We start from the raw sequence: 21,852 nt of genomic DNA, 5'->3' as shown, positions 1-21,852 counted from the left end.
TTTACATTGGCGCGTACGTTCACTAGTTCCAAAAACATCCAGTGATTTTGCATAGCCACATCAATTTTAGAGAAAAACTCATCATAAATGTTGATGAAAATAAAACTGTTACACATAGAATTATAGATATACCTCTCCTTAATGCAACCGCTGTGTCAGATTTCCCAAAAACTTTACGGAAAAAGCAAACCATGCAATAATCTGAGAACGGCGCTCAGAATTTTTTTTTTTATCTGCAATGTTGGAGTCAACAGAAATCAGAAATAACATTATAAATATTCCCTTACCTTTGATGATCTTCATCAGAATGCAATCCCAGGAATCCTCGTTCCACAATAAATGTTTGATTTGTTCGATAACGTCCATTATTTATGTCCAAGTAGCTACTTTTGTTAGGGCGTTTAGTACACAAATCCAAACGCCCGTGCAGGTCCAGCTGAACGTCGGACAAAAAGTTCAAAAAGATATATTACAGGTCGTAGAAACATTTCAAACTAAGTATAGAATCAATCTTTAGGATGTTTTCATCATAAATCTTGAATAACGTTCCAACCAGAGAATTCCGTTGTCTGTAGAAAAGCCATGGAACGCAGGTCGCTCTCATGTGAAATGCGCATGATCAGGACCTGGCTCTCTGACAGACCACTGACTCAAAGAGCTCTCATCTGGCCCCACATCACAGTAGAAGCCTCATTCAAGTTTCTAAAGACGGTTGACTAGTGAAAGCCCTAGGAAGTGCAACATAACCAATATCCCACTGTGTATTCGATAGGGCTGAGTTCAAAAACGACAAACCTCAGATTTCCTACTGTTTGGATTTTTTCTCAGGTGTTTGCCTGCCATATGAGTTCTGTTATACTCACAGACATCATTCAAACAGTTTTTGAAACTTCAGAGTGTGTTCTATCCAAATGTACTAATAATATGCATATATTAGCAACTGGGACTGAGGAAAAGGCTGTTTACTCTGGGCACCTTATTCATCCAAGCTACTCAATACTGCCCCTGCAGCCATAAGAAGTTAAGAAAATTATTGTAAAAACTGTTAAATCAGTGTGGATTCATGAGGAATTTAACAATTTTATGGTTGAGGGATGAGGCAAAATTCATGGAAAATGAGTATGGCTGCACAGCCGATTGGCAAACATACTGTACATTGACAAAGAAACTGTACTATGAAACAAAGATAAATGACTTTTAAAAAAGTATAGTAAAATTGGAACACCTTACATGAAATGTTGGGCAAAAAGGCAAACTCGGCTCAATCAATCATTGAATCAGATGGTCCTCATTGGCAGGGTTAGTAAACTTAGGCAGGACATGCCAACAACTAATTTGGAACCTACACATCCATGCATAACTAACCAAATTATGAAAGACAAGCGATGTCATTTTAAATTCCGTGAACTGAGTGTGGAAGAGGTGAACAAATATTGTTGTCTAGCAACAATGACAAGCCACCTGGGTCTGACAAATTGAACGGAAAATTACTGAGGATGATAGCAGACGATATTGACACTCCTATTTGCCATTTCTTCAATCTAAGACTACAGGAAAGTGTGTGCCCTCAGGCCTGGAGGAAGCAAAAGTCATTCCTCTACCCAAATATAGCAAAGCACCCTTTACTAGCTCAAATAGCCGACCAATAAGCCTGTAACCAACTCTTAGTAAACTTTTGGAAAAAATAGTGTTTGACCAGATACAGTGCTATTTCACGGTAAACAAATTAACAGATTTTCAGCACGCTTATAGGGAAGGGCATTCAACATGTACGTCACTTGACTGATAATTAGCTGAGAGAAATTGATAGTAAAAATATTGTGGGAGATGTTTGTTAGAATTCAGAGCAGCTTTTGACATTATAAATCATAATCTGCTGCTGGAAAAACATATAAGTTATAGCTTTACATCCATTGCTATATTGGGGATTGAGAGTTACCTGTCTAACAGAACAAAGTGGGTGTTCATTAATAATGGAAGCCTCTCCAACATAATCCAGATAGTCAGGCATTCCCTAGGACAGCTGTCTAGGCCCCTTACTTTTTTCAATATTTACTAATGACCTGCCACAGGCTCTGAGTAAAGCCTGTGTGTCTATGTATGCTGATGACTCAATGCTATACACGTCAGCTACCACAGCAAGTGGAATCACTGTAACACTTAACAAAGAGCTGCAGTCAGTTTCAGAATGGGTGGCAAGAAATAAGTTAGTCCTAAATATTTAAAAAAAAACTTAAAGCATTGTATTTGGGACCAATCATTCAGAAAACCCCTAAACCTGAACTAAATCTTGTTGTCACGACTTCCGCTGAAGTCGGCTCCTCTCCTTGTTCGGGCGGCGTTCGGTGGTCGACGTCACCGGCTTTCTAGCCATCGCCACTCCGTTATTCATGTCTCCATTTGTTTTGTCTTGTTCCCTTTACATCTTGTTTGCATTCACCAATCAATCCATATGTATTTATTCCTCTGTTCCCCATCATGTCTTTGTGGAAGATTGTTTGTATTACGTGTATTTTGGAATTGTGGATATTGTTACGCACATTACTTTTGTGTTTGGGCACATTTTATGTTACTTTGTGCTGTCATTTTGGACCGGAATAAAAGGTGGGCCTGTTCACTACACTCTGCTCTCCTGCACCTAACTTCGCCTCCTATACACACTCCTAACACTTGTAATGAATAATGTGGAAATTGAGCAAGTTGAGGAGACTATACTGCTTGGAGTAACCCTGGATTGTAAACTGTCAAGGTCAGAACACATTGATGCAACAGTAGCTAAGATGGGGAGAGGTATGTCCATAATAACGAGACATGCCCCCAGAGGTCTCTTCACAGTCCCCAATTCCAGAACAGACTATTGGAGGCGCACACTACTAGATAGAGCCATGACTACACAAAACTCTATTCCATGTCAAGTAACTCATGGAAGCAATAAAATTAGATTTAAAAAACAGGTCAAATTAAATACAAATACAACTGGTAATTACTTGTGAGAAACGTGTCTATCATCGTTGAGCTCTGATTACTCCCAGATGCTGAACTCTGACATCACATACTAAAGAAATTACCTCTATAACAGCATTTTTGGCAGTTAAATGCAACAAAACAGTTAAATGCAAAAAAACAATCTATTAATATGGGTTTTGACAGCTTGGTCTCATAGACTAGACAAGAAACAAAGAGATCTTCTGTTGAATCTGACAATTAATCTTGATGGTTGTACAGTCGTCTCAAATAAAACTGTGAAGGACCTCGGTGTTACTCTAGACCCTGATCTCTCTTTTGACGAACATATCAAGACTGTTTCAAGGACAGCTTTTTTCCATCTACGTAACATTGCAAAAATCAGACATATTCTGTCCAAAAATGATGCAGAAAAATTAATCCATGCTTTTGTTACTTCTAGGTTAGACTACTGCAATGCTCTACTTTCCGGCTACCAGGATAAAGCACTAAATAAACTTCAGTTAGTGCTAAATACGGCTACTAGAATCTTGACTAGAACAAAAAGAAAATATCATATTACTCTAGTGCTAGCCTCCCTACACTGGCTTCCTGTTGTTAAGGCAAGGGCTGATTTCAACCGTACATACCTACACTTACAAGACGCAGGTCTCCTAATTATCCCTAGAATTTCTAAGCAAACAGCTGGAGGCAGGGCTTTCTCCTATAGAGCTAAATTTTTCTGGAATGGTGTGCCTACCCATGTGAGAGATGCAGACTCGGTCTCAACCTTTAAGTCTTTATTGAAGACTCATCTCTTAAGTAAGTCCTACGATTGAGTGTTGTCTGGCCCAGGAGTGTGAAGGTGAACGGAAAGGCACTGGAGCAAAGAACCGCCCTTGCTCTCTCTGCCTGGCCGGTTCCCCTCTCTCCACTGGGATTCTCTGCCTCTAACCCTATTACAGGGGCTGAGCCACTGGCTTACTGGTGCTCTTCCATGCCGTCTATAGAGCGGTGCGTCAATTGAGTGGGTTGAGTCACTGACGTGGTCTTCCTGTCTGGGTTGGCGCCCGCCCTTGGGTTGTGTCGTGACGGAGAGCTTTGTGGGCTATACTCAGCCTTGTCTCAGGATGGTAAGTTGGTGGTTGAAGATATCCCTCTGTTGGTGTAGGGGCTGTGCTTTGGCAAAGTGGGTGGGGATATATCCGGCCTGTTTGGCCCTGTCCGGGGGTATCATCGGATGGGGCCACAGTGTCTCCTGACCCCTCCTGTCTCAGCCTCCAGTATTTATGCTGCAGTAGTTTATGTGTCGGGGGGCTAGGGTCAGTCTGCTATATCTGGAGTATTTCTCCTGTCTTATCTGGTGTCCTGTGTGAATTTAAGTATGCTCTCTCTAATTCTCTCTTTCTCTCTTTCCCTCTTTCTTTCTCTCAGCGGACCTGAGCCCTAAGACCATGCCTCAGGACTACCTGGCATGATGACTCCTTGCTGTCCCCAGCTCCAGTTTCAACTGTTCTGGCTGCGTCTATGGAACCCTGACCTGTTCACCGGACGTGCTACTTGTTCCAGACCTGCTGTTTTCAACTCTTTAGAGACAGCAGGAGGGGTAGAGATACTCTCAATGATCGGCTATGAAAAGCCAACTGACAATTACTGCTGAGGTGCTGGCCTGTTGCACCCACGACAACTACTGTGAATATTATTATTTGACCGTGTCCTATTATAATCACCACCCGGCACAGCCAGAAGAGGGCTGGCCACCCCTCATAGTCTGGTTCCTCTCTAGGTTTCTTCCTAGGTTTTGGCCTTTCTAGGGAGTTTTTCCTAGCCACCGTGCTTCTACACCTGCATTGCTTGCTGATTGGGGATTTAGGCTGGGATTCTGTACAGCACTTTGAGATATCAGCTGATCTAAGAAGGGCTGTGTAAATACATTTGATTAAGACATAACATATTAAATGTAACTCTGCCATTCAAATTAGTATGATATGTTGCATTTGGTATGATACATAAGACAGATGGTCGGGTGGGTGATTGGTCAGGATTGGTCTGGATGATTGGTCAGGATGATTGGTCAGGATGGATGGGTGGGCGTATAATGCAAATGTCTAGCAACCCGAAGTTTGCGAGGTTTGAATATCAGCACAGAGAACTTAAGCATTTTAGCTAATTAGCAACTTTTCACCTACTTATAACTTTTTATCTACTTTGCAACTACTTAGCATGCTAGCTTCCTCTAACCCTAACCATAACTCTTTGTCATACCTTTTGCAAATTCGTTAAATATTGTACGTTTTACAAATTCATAACATATTTTACATTTTTCTAATTCATAATACGAATTGTAATTTGTAACGTGGACATCCGAAAATCAATACATGCCATACATAACATACTAAATGGAGTGTCTCAAATTTATGTACATAATAATAGGAAATGCTCTGAAACCATGTTGGTTTTGAAAACTATAATTTGTTTGTGAGCATGATAGCTGTACTTTTAGTTAAGGGTTGACGCAGCTAGTTTTCTATTAGCCAATCATTGTTCTTAGCGACGTCAAGAACTTGAATGCACAAAACTTATTGCTTCCACATTACAAGTAGTGTTTTCCGAGTTTCCCACTTGTTATGAATGCAGCATATACAGTGGTTCCTCCTTTAAAAGTTGCGAGCTTACACCGCGGGACTTAGAGGTACCCAGCATCACGGCTTCATTGCTCCAGACCACCACAAGGGGGAGGTAGAGCACTCATTATGCATTTGGTCCCAAGGTTTTTATATGACCAATCATATCAAGTGGTTCCAATGACGAATTTTGATGCGAGCCACCCGTCCCTGGGTGAAGATGGCTGACAAAATGTACAACTGAGAGGAATATGTTAGTTTGTGCATATTTTTTTGCCATAAAGTTAATTTACGAAAATCGCTATTTAGCAAGTTATCTGACTAGCAAACATTAGCCAGCTAGCTAGTGTTGGGATAATCAATTTGTAATTCATGTTGTTTAATGGTTTAAGAACTCCTGTGAAAACCAGCAAACCAGGCTGTCGTCTTGTGAAACAGTGGATGTAAAGAATCTAGCTAGCTAAAGCATTTACTGCAAATTGAATGTACAATTGTGTCAGCTTGCCTTAAAATGCAGCTGAAGTAACATAGCTAACTATTTACTGTCTTATTGTGTAGTGGAAGGATAAAAATAACTGTATGCCTATGCATATGTAGCTAGGTACAGTATGTAGCCGATCAGTGTATAAACCCTAAAACGTTAGGTTCTGAACTAATAATCATACAAATCTATGAACCTCAGCTATCCTAGTTGTTGTATCAACTTCAAGTCTGAATGGAATTAATGAAGCCTATGTGTAACCGGTGTGAAAACGCTGAGCGCCCACCATTGTTTTCCTATGGAGAGGCATGCCGGTCTATTTCGCTAAATATCTCACTGTGTATATTTCGTTTTTTTGTCTGGTGTAACCGGCGTAAAATGGCTAGCTAGTGTCGTCACTCGCTCTGAGACCTTGAAGTAGTTGTTCCCCGCGGCTTTTTGGAGCAATGGGTAACAATGCTTCGAGGGTGGCTGTTGTCGATGTGTGCAGAGGGTCCCTGGATCAAGCCCAGGTAGGGACGAGGAGAGGGACGGAAGCTATACTGTTACATATGGATAGAGTAGAATATAATAACTTTGTTACGCTAAGGATGCAAGTCCTATATACAGTACATGCACTGTAGTTATTACCACGCATGAGATTCCCACATTGTAGCCTGTACATTGAATATATTCACTGATCATGTACTCTTCCTTGGCAAGTAAAGGTGCGGTTCAGGAATGAATCTCTGAGACATTATTTTTCAGTCATATCAAACTCCATTATTTGAATGATGCTGTGTCTGCATGTATGTATTACAATTACACACTTCAACAGTGTTTACCACTCCTGCTCCTGGGACATCAATGATTACACATTGTAACTATGCAATAGACTAGAAACATGATTGATTTGTAAATCATATATAATAATACTTCCTGTTGACATGACCAAGTGACATCTAACCTCATGCTGTGCCCTCTGTGTCAGCCAGTTCAGATGCGGGAGGGGTTCACCAAAACGGCTGATATAACCTAGAGTGTTTAGGGAGAAGGGGGAGAGGGATGAAGTGAAGAAGAGAGACTGTTATTGTGTGTGTGTGTGGTCACATGAGGACAAACAATACAAGATAATGTCAATAGATGATACTGTATGTGACGCAGACACCTATCGGAGTGTGCCTGAAACATTTAAAAATAGAGGGCTATGTGTCTCACCACTTGGTTATTGCAAGGCTAACACCCAGGGAAATCATGACTTGGCAGCAACAGACAGCAACAGATAGTCCAGTGAAAATGGCTGTGTTTATGTGGTTTAAATCTGAAAATTAGCAGCTGACATCTTAAGGTTTTTTAAATTAATGCATGTGAGACAGGTTCCATGTACAACAAGACAGGCAGAGATGGAGAAAAAGAAAACAGAACAGTTTAATTATCTCTGGTTATGGACACTTTGCCAGCAATAAAGCTTTCACGGCCTGTTCCTCGGATAGTGAACATCTCGCAATATCTACATTTTTGACCCCTTGATCAGCTCGCTCTCTGAAGGTAAAGAAACATCTTATTTTTTATAGATATGAAAACAACAACTGACAAATGACCATTTGTCAGCAGCGGATGTCATTTTTAGGATACGTCAATACAGCCCAGTACTGCTTACCTGAGATGTCATCTTCGTAGGTGTCCACTTTGACTTCCTTTGTGTCGGAAAAAAGTTGCTTTCAGAACAATTATTTTTGATTGAAAATAGAAAAGGTTTTGCTCTTGACAAAAAGCCACTCAGGGGCAGAATGATGACGTGTGGAAGAAGGAAAGGAATGAGATGGGAACAACAATTTAATAGCTGAACAATAGACTATTCAACCTTTAATATAGAATGGTATAATAGCCAAGCTAGGTGTGAACCCCCCCCTATCACAAACCAGATTTGCCCTAACGAACAAGGGGTAGCTTGCTACTCAATGTAATAAAGTAATGACTTTTCAAATAAGTTACCTTACACGTTATGTTGACTGACAATTTGTTAGCTACGCTGTCCTTACGAACCACATAACATATCATTACAGCAGTATGTATGTACCTGTATGTTAGCTAGCAACCTAACGTTAGTAGTTATACATCAAACTTGCCAGTATATTAACTATAGGCTATCTAACTTCCCAACGTTTATTGACTTGATTATTCTCGTCATTCTGAGCTTAGCTACATGGTATAGTCGTTGTACTTTCCAAATGGGCATTCGGGTACTTTCGTAAATTCGCTCTGGCTATCTATAGGCTGGACAATAGAACGAGTCAAAATTCACCCAAGGCTGAAAAACGGCTTAAGAACGTCGGCTAAACTGGAACACTAGTGCCAGCCCATATCAAATGAATGGATTCAAATGTTCGCAGAGACTGTTTTGACTGGAGTGATGATTAGAATTCCATAAAAAAATACTCTTTCAAAATTCAGATGTTGATTTAGTTATAGATCCATAACGATTTACTATGGGAATAAGTATCACTGATTTACAGAAATATTGGAACAAAGTTGTCTAATGAAGGCAAACAATTTAGAATCCTCCAATCCTGTAGCCTACTCCCGACAATCACGTTGTACAGCGCCATATTATCCATTCCATGGTTTTTCTCTGAATTGAAATACCAAATTAATTAAGCCAAATTTCTTCAAATCAATCCCATATACTAAGTTATTACAAAAAATGTTTTAAATTCTCTGGTAATGCCAATATGGAAGACTATCAAATGCTTCTCAATAATGCCCTCTGGTGGTGAAACTAGCAATAACTTGCAGTAACAGAAGAAATGGCTGAGAATTAAATGACGTGCCACAGAATGCTGCAGCAGCACGCAAGGTGTGCCGCAGTATGACGCAACTTTTAAAGGAGGACCCACTGTAGGTCCAGAGGGAGGAGGGCAGGTGCTCAAAGTGAATTCCTTACATACATAATCCTCTATCCTCCAAATTTCAACGTGTATTTTTTTAAACAAAGGCTCTTATTTTCTGCAAAAATACACTTTTCCCACTGTAAGCGAGCTAGCTAACCTACTACTCAGAGAGAAAAAGGAGTGAGGGTGGGAGGGGGGAGGCTATCAGCTGATCACTTCAGCTAGCTAGCTAGTTATGCTGTTATAACAATCTATCTAGTCTTTATCTGTGATTGAAGTTTGTTCTGCTGCCGACATCTGCATCTTGACCTACTAACAAACAGTCTAATTGAACCCTGACCCTGGCCGTGAGAGACGACTCTTGCAGGACAGTGTAGTCTGTGAGCCCCTCAGGACGGCGATATTATTCCTTACGTCTTTTGTCATTTGCCACTGGGGAACACAGTCATGTTCCCCAGCGACTGGTTAGTACATAAAACATCCTCCATTCAGGCTGCAAAGGCAACATTTGATTATATGAAAACGATACTGTGCTGAACGACCAGTTGAAGAACAGTGGGATTATGGTGTCCCAGAGAGGGAGATTGTGTATAGAATGTGCTACACGAGTTTTGCGATTTCACATCTATATTGATCAGGCCACACCCACCAAACAGCTGTTGAAGAGTGGTGCACACCTTTTTTAAAAACATGTCCTTCAGTACAAACCGTCATACAACGTAGCAAACGTTGAAACTAACTGAATGTACCCCAGGGATTAGATCCCAGCCCTATAATCCTATCTGTACGCATGACTAGGGAGGAGTATCTTATTTTGGCCAACCAACACCTCTTGTTTGCTTTCCCATGGAGTCCTCCAATCACAACACAAGCCTAGACCTAGCTCGTCAGCAAATCTACAGGACTGGAGGACTGCTGCTATATCCTCATCTTCTTTTCAAGTATCTGATGCTGATGTTGTGACAACTGAGCAACCACAGGGCTGTTTCTTGCTTTCAACATGAAGAACACTTTAAGAGCAGTGAATGAAATGTGTTTCAAATGTGTTTCAAAACAGAATAAGTGACTGCTACCCTTGCTCAAAAGCAGTTGTGGAAAAAGTACCCAGTGTCATACTTGAGTAAAAGTAAAGCTCCTTAATGCACTTAAGTAAAAGTAATCCAGTAAAACACTACTTGAGTAAAAGTCTAAATGCATTTGGTTTAAATATACTTGTGTACTTCCTAAAATATTGTTAAGTATCAAAAGTAAAAGTATAAATCATTTCAAATTCCTTATATTAAGCAAACCAGGCAGCACCATTTCCTTGTTTTTTTTTCTATTTACGGATAGCCAGGGGCACACTCCTACACTCAGACATCATTTACAAATGAAGTATTTGTGTTTAGTGAGTCTGTCAGATCAGAGGCAATAGAGATGCTAGGGATGTTCTCTTGATAAGTGCGTAATTTGCACCTTCTTCCTGTCCTGCTAAGCATTCAAAATGTGACTAGTACTTTTGGGTATCAGGGAAAATGTATGGAGTAGAAAGTACATTATTTTCTTTAGGAATGTAGTGAAGTAAAAGTTGTCAAAAACATAAATAAAAGTAAAAAACATAAGTAAAGTACAGATACCCCCAAAAATGTTTACTTGAATACACCACTGCTCAAATCACTGAGAACTGAACATTTTGTGAACAGATATTTACTACAGTGTTTCCTACAGAGAGGAACATTGTATTCATAAGCAGCATGATAGTTCTGCAGAAACTAAACAGCTGATAGAAATGCAGATAAATAAATGCATAAGGTATCAGTGCTGCACTAGCAATAGTCCTTGAGATATAAAGAGAACATCATAGTGAGGTTTGAAGTAATGAGAAGGCATTGGGTTTATTATTACTGTATTAGTGCACTACATTTCACTCTCAGTTCACATTGTCAGATTAATTAAGAATGCATATGAATTAAGAAAATAAATGACACCTCAATATATGCATAGAGTAGTGAAATTATTGTTTTCATTCTGATGAATATGCATTTTTCACATTAACATATCTTCTGTTTCATCCACACCTTGATATACATAAACCTAACAAAGAAACTATTTCAACAGGAAACCTATCAATATAAGGAGATCAAAGGCTTTCAGACAGAACTTGTACTTGGGATATTGTCTAATACAACACACACAAAAATCCCCAAATATTCTGTATAATATAACAGCAGCACCTCATCCCCAGCATATGCTCTCATCTTGGAGGAGCATTATCAATGTCAATTCATGGAAGTGAAGATTTCCAGCACTGCTCAGAGCCTAAGACTGGGGGTATGAAGCAACAGATTAACTGGCTTTGGCGGGTCACTCAGCTTTAGCATCTTGTGTGTGCCTGAGGTTCTGAGTTAGAGGAAGAGACTCTGTCTGACAGGTCAAGGATAAGCTCGTCATAGACCCTCCCTGAGATTTTAGACCTGTATTTATTGACTGATAAAGGTGAACTATCAGCATTCTAGGGACAAGCACTGATATAAAATGCTGTTACAAATCAATTTCTTTTCAAACATTCCTATTCTAGGTGAAACCACAACACAGCCTAGATCCACAGAGAACTTGGATGCATATCACTGCCGAACATGAACAGCTCACCTAATCTCCTAATGGGTACAAGGGTATCAGCAGAGTAATGGAGCAAGATAAAAATCTCCAGCAGCACACATTATTAAAGCTTACTTTCAGCGAGGGGAAGTTTAAAATGAGCTTGTGTTGTGTTGACTGTGTGGAAATAAAGACACTTACCGCTAATCAATAGGGTTTTCCCAATGTTTGACGTTCAGACTTGAGAATGCCAAATAATCCAGTTACTGTATGCTGAGCTGCCACAAATACATTGTGGCCAGAGGAATCCGTTTGCATTTCCGAGAGAAATTAGGCAGGAAGTGAGTAGTGATAAGGTCATATCCTTAGACTAGTCAATGGCACACAATCTCTCTATGGAAGGATGTAATGCCAATAGGCTCTGTTATTCACGTTACTGGAATTGCAAGTGCAAAAACATTATTGCATCCTAAATCAAAAATCCAAAGTCCATTATAAAAGAATTGAAGTATACCTACACACGCTATTACAAAAGACGGTAACACTTTACCTGACACCCAGCGTCATAACATATTATGACACAGTCATAACCATGTCATAATATGTCACAACAGCTGACATAACATTTCAAAACCTGTCATAATATGGTCATAACACTTTCATGACCCATATATTTACACCTGTTGTGATATATATTGTGTTATTTCATGGCTGGTTATGACAACTACTGTACATAACTGTCAAAAAATGTCCCATTCATTTGATCGTTTTTGTTATTGTTATGAATTCATGTTTTTTTAATCATATTTTAAATAACTTTGACACTATCATAAATACACTTTATGACACTATCGTAATGCATTATGACCATACTGTGTAACTTTACTTAGACTAAGAGAATACAACTTATGACACTGTCAAGAAGCATTATGACCATCATAATCATATAAGCCGTATCAGGTACATGCCCTTATGTCAGCCAACAGTCAAAAAGATAGTGTCTTGTTCTGCTCCTGATATCTGCTCCTGCATTCACAAGTCATCAGAAACAGAGCATTGTGGTATGTGCATGTCTGACATCAATGTGTGCAGAATTACAATGAAGAACTTCAGTAAATGTTATATAACATAAACACACTGTTGACAAGTAGGCTTTGGTGTAATGTAATGTTTTGCATTGTGTGGTAGGTTTTGTGTACTTTGACGCTCTTATGTAGGTGTCATAACCAGCCATAAAATAATTACCATGGTAGGTTTTGTGCTTTTTGACACTTTTATGTAGGTGTCATAACCAGACATAAAATAACGCAATATTTCACAACAGGTCTAAAAATATGTGTTATTAGTTTAGGTGACCTAAACTGGAACATGCTTAACACCCCAGCCATTCTACAATCTAAGCTTGATGCCCTCAATCTCACACAAATTATCAATGAACCTACCAGGTACCACCCCAAAGCTGTTAACACGGGCACCCTCATAGATATCATCCTAACCAATTTGCCCTCTAAATACACCTCTGCTGTTTTCAACCAAGATCTCAGCGATCACTGCCTCATTGCCTGCATCTGTAATGGGTCAGCGGTCAAACGACCACCCCTCATCACTGTCAACGCTCCCTGAAGCACTTCAGCGAGCAGGCCTTTCTAATCGACCTGGCCCGGGTATCCTGGAAGGATATTGACCCCTTCAGTAGAGGATGCCTGGTAACAAAATGTTAATGCCTTCCTCACCATCTTAAATAAGCATGCCCCATTCAAGAAATTTAGAACCACGAACAGATATAGCCCTTGGTTCTCTCCAGACCTGACTGTTCTTAACCAACACAAAAACATCCTATGGCGTTCTGCATTAGCATCGAACAGCCCCCGTGATATGCAACTTTTCAGGGAAAAGAAACCAATATACCAAGGCAGTTAGAAAAGCCAAGGCTAGCTTTTTCAAGCAGAAATGTGCTTCCTGCAACACAAACTCAAAAAGGTTCTGGGACACTGTAAAGTCGATGGAGAATAAGAACACCTCCTCCCAGCTGCCCACTGCACTGAGGATAGGACACTCTGGCACCACCAAAAAATCCAATATAATTAAACATTTCAATAAACATTTTTCTACGGCTGGCCATGCTTTCCACCCCTACCCTGGTCAACTGCACTGTACTCCCCACAGCAACTCGCCCAAGCCTTCCCCATTTCTCCTTCTCCCAAATCCAGTCAGCTGATGTTCTGAAAGAGATGCAAAATCTAGACCCCTACAAATCAGTCGGGCTAGACAATCTGGACCCTTTCTTTCTAAAATTATCTGCCGAAGTTGTTGCAACCCCTATTACTAGCCTGTTCAACCTCTCTTTCGTGTCGTCTGAGATTCCCAAAGATTGGAAAGCAGCTGCGGTCATCCCCCTCTTCAAAGGGGGGGACACTCGAGACCCAAACTGCTACAGACCTATATCTATCCTACCCTGACTTTCTAAGGTCTTTCGAAAGCCAAGTCAACAAACAGATTACCGACCATTTCGATTCCCACTGCACCTTCTCTGCTATGCAATCTGGTTTCAGAGCTGGTCATGGGTTCACCTCAGCCACGCTCAAGGACCTAAATGATATCATAACCGCCATCGATAAGAAACAATACTGTGCAGCCGTATTCATTGACCTGGCCAAGGCTTTCGACTCTGTCAAACACCACATCCTCATCGGCAGACTCGATAGCCTTGGTTTCTCAAATGATTGCCTCGCCTGGTTCAACAACTACTTCTCTGATAGAGTTCAGTGTGTCAAATCGGAGGGCCTGTTGTCCGGGCCTCTGGCAGTCTCTATGGGGGTGCCACAGGGTTCAATTCTTGGGCCGGCTCTCTTCTCTGTGTATATCAATGAAGTCGCTCTTGCTGCTGGTCAGTCTCTGGTCCACCTCTACACAGATGACACCATTCTGTATACTTCTGGCCCTTATTTGGACACTGTGTTAACAACACTCCAGACGAGCTTCAATGCCATACAACTCTCCTTCCGTGGCCTCCAACTGCTCTTAAATACAAGTAAAACGAAATGCATGCTCTTCAACCGATCACTGCCTGCACTTGCCCGACCGTCAAGCACCACTACGCTGGACGATCCTGACTTAGAATATGTGGACAACTACAAATACCTAGGTGTCTGGTTAGACTGTAAACTCTCCTTCCAGACTCACATCAAACATCTCCAATCCAAAGTTAAATCTAGAATTGGCTTCCTATTTCGCAAACAAAGCATCCTTCGCTCATGCTGCCAAACATACCCTCGTAAAACTGACCATCCTACCGATCCTCGACTTCGGCGATGTCATTTACAAAATATCCTCCAATACCCTACTCAATAAATTGGATGCAGTCTATCACAGTGCCATCCGTTTTGTCACCAAAGCCCAATATACTACCCACCACTGCGACCTGTACGCTCTCGTTGGCTGGCCCGCGCTTCATACTCGTCGCCAAACCCACTGGCTCCAGGTCATCTACAAGACCCTGCTAGGTAAAGTCCCCCCTTATCTCAGCTCGCTGGTCACCATAGCACCCACCTGTAGCACGTGCTCCAGCAGGTGTATATCTCTGGTCACCCCCAAAACAAATTCTTCCAATTCTCTACTGCCAATGACTGGAACGAACTACAAAAATCTCTGAAACTGGAAACACTTTTCTCCCTCACTAGCTTTAAGCACAAGCTGTCAGAGCAGCTCACAGATTACTGCACCTGTACATAGCCCATCAATAATTTAGCCCAAACAACGACCTCTTCCCCTACTGTATTTATTTATTTTTGCTTTTCCCTCCCTTGCCTCATTTGCTCACGTCATATCTTATTTTTCTACTGTATTATTGGCTGTATGTTTGTTTTACTCCATGTGTAACTCTGTGTTGTTGTATGTGTCGAACTGCTTTGTTTTATCTTGGCCAGGTCGCAATTGTAAATGAGAACTTGTTCTCAACTTGCCTACCTGGTTAAATAAAGGTGAAATAAAATAAATAACAATTACAGGGCTTCTACCATGTGACAGGTCAAGACAAGTTATGTCAGCTGTTGTGACATATCATGACATGGTTATAACCGTGTCATAACATATTATGACGCTGGGTGTCAAGTAAAGTGTTACCCAAAAGACTTAAGAAAATCTTTAGATCTGATTTGAGATCTGATAATGCTATTGTTCTCATAAAGGTCAAAAAGGTAATGGCACAGGATTGTAATGGATTGCTTAATGCAGAACACATCAAACAATGTTTATGGACAACCAGTCATACTACTCACCTGTGACATAGTAACCAGCAGTACTAACCATTAGCAAATAATCGTGAATTCTATACTCTCATACTCTAGAATGACACTCTCTCAACACGGATTAGCCTGTATGTCCCAGTCCCACACTGAGTCTGCCCTGACAGTCACTAAAATGTTGCCTTTGACACTGTACTCTTCATAAAACATGCACAGGCTTCTTGGGCAATTAAAAAAGGCGATTGTAATGCAAATCACCGTGCGGTACATGCGCTTTCAATTAAATCATGACAGCAAATAGACTTCTCAATCCTTGAAGGTCAGGACTCAGGATGGGGCTCTTAGCAGGACAGCAGGGGACTGCAAATGTAGCGCTGCTGGTTAAATCTTTGACTCTTTTTCTCTGACCTGCATTACGCCTGTATGAGCTCATTTATGTTTTATTAAGATATAGGATTCTTAAAGCACTTGTATATTATTGAACACCCATATGGGAATGATTTTTTAAAAAGTGATTCAAAAACCCTGTGTAGCCTACTGTACCACATACTATACAGCTGACAACATGATGTCTACTCACACAACCATGTCAAACACCAAAGTTCTTTCAATCCCTATACCACAAACACAAGCAGGAGGCAGACAGTCAGTGTATACGGTTCTTTCATGTCTTTATTTTCTTAGTATTAAAATGGGTTTACAGGATAAAAACAACACAGAACAAAACATAAGGAAAGGCCCGGGCCCACTCACACACGCTAGAGTCCATAGTTGTTTGGAATGGAGTGCTCTTGACTTCGGCGTTGGCATCATGGGGTTCCGATGCGGTAATCGCGGCCTCTGCAGACTCGTCGTAGCAGGACACATCTGGAGAGGGTGGAGAAAGCTTTATCAGTAACATCATCATACTGGAAGTCATTGGTACGCACTTAAATGTTGTTTGGCTCTTCATCCAGAGCAGGGTCATTCTGTTCAGATCGTCCCGAGCAGTGTCACACTCATCCGGTCCCCTTTCCCCAGACGCGGCGGCGGTAGTGGTGGTGGTGTGGCTGTCGCAGCCTGTGACAGCTGTCCTCTTCTATTGCTGGCTTGAAGCTCTCCTGAACATGTGCATGGGCAGATCGTAACCCCAATACTCTCAGGTGTGGGGGGCGTGGCTCAGGCCCCAAATTAACACTCATTCCGACAACGTGAGACAAGCACTCAAAAGGGATTAACAATTTCAATGGAAAGGAAGTCATTCAAATAAGTAAATAAGTCATCCAAAACTGTACACGCTAGGAATAAATAAATATTAAAGCACTGATGTCAATAAAAAAATAATAAAGGACACGAGGGAAAAGGATTAAATAGAACCATAGGCACCCGTGACACATACACTGAGTGTACAAAACATTAGGAACAGCTTCCTAATATTGAGTTGCAATGCCTTTTGCCTCGATTCGTTGGGGCATGGACTCTACAAGGTAACAAACATGTTTTACAGGGATGCTGGCCCATGTTGACTCCAATGCTTCCCACAGTTTTGTCAAGTTGACCGGATTTCCTTTGGGTGGTGGACCTTTCTTGATACACACGGGAAACAGTTGAGCGTGAAAAACCCAGCAGTGTTGCAGTTCTTGACACAGTCAAACCGGTGTGCTGGGTATCTAGTACCTTTCTCTCTCTGGTAGTCCATTGGTTTCGACTATGATACCTTGTGCATGTCACTTCGGTTTATTGTGAGTTCTTGAGTGGCTCAGGAGTCCTAGTTTTGAAGCACAGACTCTGAGGCATGAGGGACAGACATATGCTTCCGCTGGGGTTGTGGGTCCGGTTATGCGGGAATGACACTTTGTTATGGCTGCAGTTCGAGGATTGTTTCTATCCTGCTCGAACCCATCCCTGTTCACCGTATCAAAAGCTTTGGTGAGATCTAAGAACATGCAGTAGAGGTCCATGTTTTGCTCAATACATTTTCCTTGTATTTGTCTAATGGTAAATATCATGTCCGTTGTACTGTGACCAGGCCTGAATCCACATTGCGCTCCTGGAAGGTCTCTTCTGACATGGAGGTTAGCCTATTAAGGATGACTCAGACAAGGATCTTGGCAACTATGGAGAGAAGTGCAATCCCTCTATAGTTGCCACAGTCTTCTTTGCTGCCTTTGTTTTTATACAGGGCAACAATGGTAGTGTCGTGTCTTTACTATCATTAACTGAAGACTTTTAGTTTTTATCAAAGATTCTCTGTAATTAGCATTTCGTGATTAACTAATCAGGCAAATGTAATTCACTAGGAAGTCGGGGTACCACGAAAAATATTCAGATTACAAAGTTATAATTTTCCTAATATAACTTTTCATATATTTTCATATCTGATCAATAGTCTTCTGAATGAATGAATTATTTATTTTACCTCACCTAAGTCTCATTCCAAACGTCGTAAATTGTTGGTTATCTGCACGAACCCTGTCTTCACTATGAGTCATCCATACAGCAATTGTCTTAAATCATTTATTTATTGACTAACTAAACAATCACAGAAGTGCACACACAAACAAACAAAGTAAATACGGTTACAAGAAATGATAGGGGAATGTGCCCTAGTGGGCTAAACCGGCATGGCGGCTTGTTAGACAAAAGGGGAGTGGGGGTCAGCTGAGAAGTCAATACAGAGTTGATAATTATAACAATTGAAATGTTAATCCTTTGCACATGAACGCTCACTCATCCGGGAACAATTGCAATCGTTTGTTTCTTTTGTAGAATTGTCCGTTTCTCTCTCTGTCGTTGTTAGAATGGATGGTTCAGAGTGACATTCATTCATGTCGTTATGGATAGATGTTTCGGCGTGTGTCAGTCTTCACATTCAATGATACCGAATTCCTAGCTGCAGACTAGTAATTAATATCAAGACTTGTTCTTATTCTGTCGGTATTGATAGTTTAAGAGTTTAACCTCTTGAGTGTAGGGGTCAGTATCTTGATGTTTGGATGAAAAACGTACCCAAATGAAACTGCCATTTTTGCGCCCCCCAACTCTCCGCCGCGACTGTAAATAGTATAATTTGTCTATAAAATTGTAATAAGTACACCTATGCATAACATTGTATCCTTATTAACATTAAAGAAAATAAAAATACAGATCAACTTACAACAAAGAATAACTTTATTAACATTGTTTTTTAGTCTGTAACAGAAAAGACTTATAGTGCATCAATTTGACTGAAATTTCAACAAAAAATAAATAAATCCTTATTTAAACTGTTTTTTTTTTTTGACCATTTGATTCTGAAAAATAAACTGTAATATAATCAATAAATAATAATACATTCAAATTGATCAGCAACATTAACTCAGGATATGAAACACTTTGACCTATAAAACAAAAATGAATAAAACAATTTGTGCTGATTTTTTAAAATCAAAATGAGGAAATCAGGATTAATGGCTGCAATGAGCACGTTTTGCAGAGGAAAGCTTTTTGAAGCGGGGTTTGAAGTATGGCACTGCAACTCTCAGCTCCTGCTCAATGTTTAGCTGGGACCTGTACTTGTTCTTCAGTGCAGCAACAGCAGAGAAGCCAGTCTCACAAAGATAAGATGTTGCAAAAGGAAGAAGAATGCCCATGGCCCTCTGCCCTAAGAGTGGATACTGCCTCTCTAGACTCAGCCATAATTCACTCAGTGTCTGTGATGTGAACCTCAGTCTCAATGTGGAGTCAGACGTCATATCAATGAACTGGTCCTCCTCTGCAGAGCTGAAACCAGTTGGAGCTGGTGCATTGAAAGGATCTCTCACCCAGTCATATTGGGTACTGTTTTCAGGGAAGTACTTTTTAAAGAATTCCATCAGTGATGAAATATGCTCCTGAATCACTGAGGTGGCATCATAGTCAGTAGTGTCAACAAATTCATGCAGGTTCTCGAATGAATCAGTATTTCCTTCATCAAGTCGCCTGCTCCACATTGCGAGCTTTTGAGTGAAAGAGCTGATCTTGTCTGTGACCTGAGGGAGGTGTTTATCTTTCCCTTGAAACTGTAGTTCATTTAGTTCATTTAGCTTTCCAAATATGTCACTCGGGTAGGCCAGTTTTGCCAGGAAGTTCTCATCACAATTTTTTTTCTGCGAGGTCATACTTGGGCTCCTGCTCCGAAAACATTCTTATCTGCTCTCTGAGCCCAAAAACTCAGGACAAGACTTTTCCTCGTGACGGCCACCTTGCTTCACTGTGAAACAGCACAGCTTGATGTTCCAGTGCTTCTCTGTGTGCTTCTCTGTGTATAACACAGTGTGTCCACTCAGCATTAGGTGAGGCCTTCTTGATGAGTGCCGAAGTCCTTTTCTCATCCCTGCCATGGTCTGTGCACCATCACTGCAAACACCAATGCAGTTCTCCCACTTTAGCCCATTCTCAGTCAGGAAGCAGTCCAGCATTTTGAATAGCTCTTCAGCTGTGGCTCTGTTTCTAACATATTTACAAAAAAGTAGATCCTCACACAGGGAGTTTGTCATGTCAAAACGTACATAAGAGATAAACAAACAGTCTTTGTTGCTGTCAGTTGCTTCATCGAACTGTAAGGCAAAACGTTTGTCTTTGAGTTTATCTACCAGCTGTTCTTTAAGATCGTTAGCAATGTCATTTATACGTCTGGCGACAGTGTCATTGGACAGAGGGATAGTTTTTATTTTTGCAGCACTTGAGTCATCCAGCATGACAGAGACCAGGTCTAATGCTGCAGGCAGTATCAGCTCCTCTGCTATGGAATGTTATTTTTGTTGCACTGAGCAATTTGTTACGCCACCTTATATGATGCTAACAGTGCTCGCTGGTTTACTGAAGTAGCATTCACAAAGCGGGACAATTGTTGGCAATATTCGGCACGTTTTCGCTGAAAAAACACAAGCGGCTTATCAGCTTGATTGGGGTGTAATGTCTTTAAGTGACGCCTTAATTTATTTGGCTTCATGCTGTCCGCTGCCAACATTTTTAGACACAGTAAACATACCGGTCTTTCCTCGTCTCCCACCGTAGTCACAGTGAAGCCAAGCGCTACATACGCTTCGTCATATTTCCTTGTCTTAGCTTCCGGGAGACTTACGTTTGTCTCATTATCTCCGTCTCTCTCCGCCTTTCTTTTCATCCCTGTTAAATATTTTTCCATAGTGTATCTTAAGGGTTTGTTATCTGCACTTCATATCTCTTGCTCTGTGCTGTGTGCTCTTATTCAGTGCAAAAAAAAACTACTCCCTGCGGCATAAATAGCATGTTCCCCGGGGTCACACACGCCCCCCCCTGGCATCGCTCCGAGCTCCCCCCAAGGGGGCGCGCCCCACTATTTGAGAAGGACTAATTTAAAGGGATTCCTTTTCATATGGCTTCCACATGGTGTGAACAGTCTTTAGACATAGTTTCAGGCTTTTATTCTGAAAAATGAGCGAGAAAGATCACATCGCATCATTGGATGGCTGGGTGCCAGCATAGTTTTGCATGCTTGAGTAGCTTGGAGCAGACATTTTCTCTCTCACTCCTATTGAAAAAGCTACGGTCCGGTTGAAATTGTATCGATTATATATTGTAAAATCAACCTGAGGATTGATTATAAAAAACATTTGACATGTTTCTACGAACATTACGGATACTATTTGGAATTTTCGTCTGCCCCTTCGTGACCGCTCGAGCCTGTGGATTTCTCAACATAACGCGTCAACCAAATGGAGGTTTTTGGATTTAAAAAGAAACTTTATGGAACAAAAGGAACATTTTTTGTGTAACTGGGAGTTTCGTGAGTGCAAACTTCCAAAGATCATCAAAGGTAAGCGATTCATTTGATTGCTTTTCTGACTTTCGTGACCAATCTACTTTGCTGCTAGCTATTTGTAATGTTTTGTCTACAGAGAGAGATGTCCTAACATAAACTTTTAGATAGCTTTCGCCGAAAAGCTTTTTTGAAATCTGACACGCCAGGTGGATTAACAACAAGCTAAGCTGTGTTTTGCTATATTGCACTTGTGATTTCATGAAAATTAAATATTTTTAGTCATATTTGGCGCTCTGCAAATCAGAGGATGTTGACGAAAATGATCCCGCTAACGGGATGGGTGCGCCAAGAAGTTAACCACGTGGGATGG

This window comes from Oncorhynchus nerka, linkage group LG9b, assembly GCF_034236695.1.
Source record: "Oncorhynchus nerka isolate Pitt River linkage group LG9b, Oner_Uvic_2.0, whole genome shotgun sequence".
NCBI lineage: Eukaryota > Metazoa > Chordata > Actinopteri > Salmoniformes > Salmonidae > Oncorhynchus > Oncorhynchus nerka.
The sequence above is the reverse complement of the archived record's forward strand: the minus strand, read 5'-3'. Positions refer to the sequence as shown.